The sequence below is a fragment of the Loxodonta africana genome, unplaced genomic scaffold (genome assembly GCF_030014295.1).
Source record: "Loxodonta africana isolate mLoxAfr1 unplaced genomic scaffold, mLoxAfr1.hap2 scaffold_178, whole genome shotgun sequence".
Taxonomy (NCBI): Eukaryota; Metazoa; Chordata; class Mammalia; order Proboscidea; family Elephantidae; genus Loxodonta; species Loxodonta africana.
The window spans coordinates 247,501-250,000 of NW_026974923.1; the positions used below are offsets into that span (position 1 = coordinate 247,501).

The window sequence follows — 2,500 nt, forward strand, 5'->3', positions numbered from 1 at the left end:
CGGGCGGCGCCGCGCGAGGCGGAACGGCGACGGGCGGAGGACCGGAGGGGGGGGAAAGGCGGCGCACACGGCGCCGGCGGCGCGCTCGGGGAGGGGCCGCGGGGCGCCCCCGCACCCGCGGCCGACGACACACCGGGCGCGGCCGGGCGCCGCCGCGCGCCCGCGCCCACCCCCCTACCGGGAGCCCGACGAGGGTCTTCTCGCTCGCCAACGCCGCCGCCGCCCGCGCGAGCGCCCGCGCTCACGGGAGGCCGGCCACGCGATCGTCAACGCCAGGGGGCCCGCGCGGAAGAGAAGAGAGCGCGCGACACGGAGAGGGACGCGTGCCGGAGGGCCGCGGGCAGCACGCGCCGCCCACGCACGCCCGGCCCGCCCGCCCGCCGCCCCGCCCCGGCGCCACGCGGGCCGGGCGGGGGCGGGCGGACGGGGACGGGAAGCGGGGCGGGGAGGGAGGGGCACGAGCCGGCGGCCCGCGGGGTCCTGCAGGGGGCGCCGGCGCGCCCGGTGGCGCCCCGGCGGCGCCCCCGCCGGGCCGGGCCTCGCCGGCGCGGCATGGAGGGGGGGAACGACCCAGGGGGGAGGCGCGCATCGGCGGGCGACACCGCGGCGTCCCGCGGGCCGCCCGCCGGGGCACCCGTGGCCTGGGGCGGAGCCCCGCCCCCCGCACGCGCCCGGCGGAGGCGTCCCGACAAGGCACGGGGGGTGGAAGGGGCCGCCGGGAGGCCGGCGGGCCCCGGACGCGCGGCGGACCGTGGGGAAGAGCGGCTCGGAGGAGACGGAGGCCGGCCGGGACGTCCCCCGCGGCCGCCGCCGGGGGCAGGCGGCGGCCCGACGGGGGCGCCCCGGACGCGGACGCCGCTTCCCCTCCCCGTCGCCCCTCCCCGGCCCCCGCCGCGCGGCGCGGGACCGCCTTCCCCCGGCGAGCACACACCCCCCCCCCGTCGCCAGGGTGACCCCGAGGCCGCGTGCGGCGCGAGGGAGGGCCCCCGAGCCACGACCCCGGCGCGAGCTCTCGCTTCGCTTCTCTCTCGCGGGCGCGGCGGCCCCCGGCCCCCCTCCTCCTCCTCCGCCGCCGCGGAGGGAAGGGGGGCGGACGGGGGCACCACCGGGTCTGTCCTTAGGGGGTCGTAGGGAACCCGGCCGCCGCCCGCGCGCCTCCCGCCGCCCAGGCTTGGGCGCGGGCGTGCGGCGGGCCGGCCGGCCAGCCCCTGCGAGGAAGCCCCCAGCCGCGCACCCCCGGGGGAGGGAGGGCCGGCCAGACGCTGGCCGGCGGCAAACCCCGGGGGGGCGATTGATCGTCAAGCGACGCTCAGACAGGCGTAGCCCCGGGAGGAACCCGGGGCCGCAAGTGCGTTCGAAGTGTCGATGATCAATGTGTCCTGCAATTCACATTAATTCTCGCAGCTAGCTGCGTTCTTCATCGACGCACGAGCCGAGTGATCCACCGCTAAGAGTCGTACGAGTTTGGATTCGCGGGGCCCTCCCCCCCCCAGCGAGGAGGGAGGGAGGCGACCCCGCCCTGGACACGGCACACATCCCCCGAGGGGCGCCTCCTGCCGGCCAGAAGACACGACGGAACCACGACTCGGGAAAGGTCGGGAGGGATTCGCGGACAAGGGGCCCGTCCACACCCGGCCCCCGGAGGAGCGGGCCTGGACGCCCCCACAGGCGCCCCGGGGGTTCCCACCCCCAACGACACGGGGCACCCGCGCGCGGGCCCGCGCGGTCCGACCGGCCGCCGGGCTCCCCCTCCCGGCGGCCGCCCGGCCGGCAGCGGGGCGCGGCGCGGAGCCCCCCGGCCTGCGGGCGGAGGCCGGGGGAGAGACGGGGTGAGGGCCAGGCCCCCCCCACGGCCGCTCCCCGCGGGCCCGCCGCCACGAACCGCGGCGGACGGGCGACCCCCCGAGGGTCTTTAAACCTCCGCGCCGGGACGCGCTAGGTACCTGGACAGGGTGGCGAGCGAGGGCGGGGCGCGGCCATCGCCCCCGACGCGGATCCCCGGCCGCGGCCGCCCGCGGGGGACGCGCGGGACCGCGGCGCTGCCGGCCCGTGACGCGGGGGATGGACGGTAGGGGCCCACGCGCGCCCCCCCGCGCCGCCGCCACCGGGGACCCGCCGCCCGCAGCGCGCGGCCGCCCACCCCGCCTACGGCTCCCCCCACCTCCCGGCCGCACACGCACACACCGCCCTCCTCTTCCCTTCACCCCCGCGACGACCCACACGGGCGCGCGCTCGGAGGCCGGCCACCGTCCCCCCCCGCACCCGCGCGGCCCAGGCCCCGGGCCGCGGAGGGCCCGGGGCGACGGCGGGACGACGCGGTTTCGCGGGCGGGAAGGGGGAGGCCGGGCGAGGGCCCGAAGGTGCCGGGGGAGGTCAGCGAGGGGCGGGGGCGGACGCCGGGGAGGGGGGCCGGAGGGAAGGGGCGGCCGCGCAGGGGCGGCGGGGCCGGGGCGGTCGGCCGGAGGACGGGCGCGGGGCTACCCCCCCCACGCCCAGGGCG

At 82.0% G+C, this 2,500-nt stretch overlaps 1 non-coding gene across 1 annotated transcript; it reads right to left on the reverse strand.

Annotated features, from left to right (window-relative positions):
• Positions 1-1,303: 1,303 nt before the first annotated feature.
• LOC135229254 (5.8S ribosomal RNA) lies at positions 1,304-1,456 on the reverse strand. Its single transcript, XR_010320038.1, has one exon. It is a non-coding gene; the product is annotated as a 5.8S ribosomal RNA (ribosomal RNA).
• Positions 1,457-2,500: the final 1,044 nt, after the last annotated feature.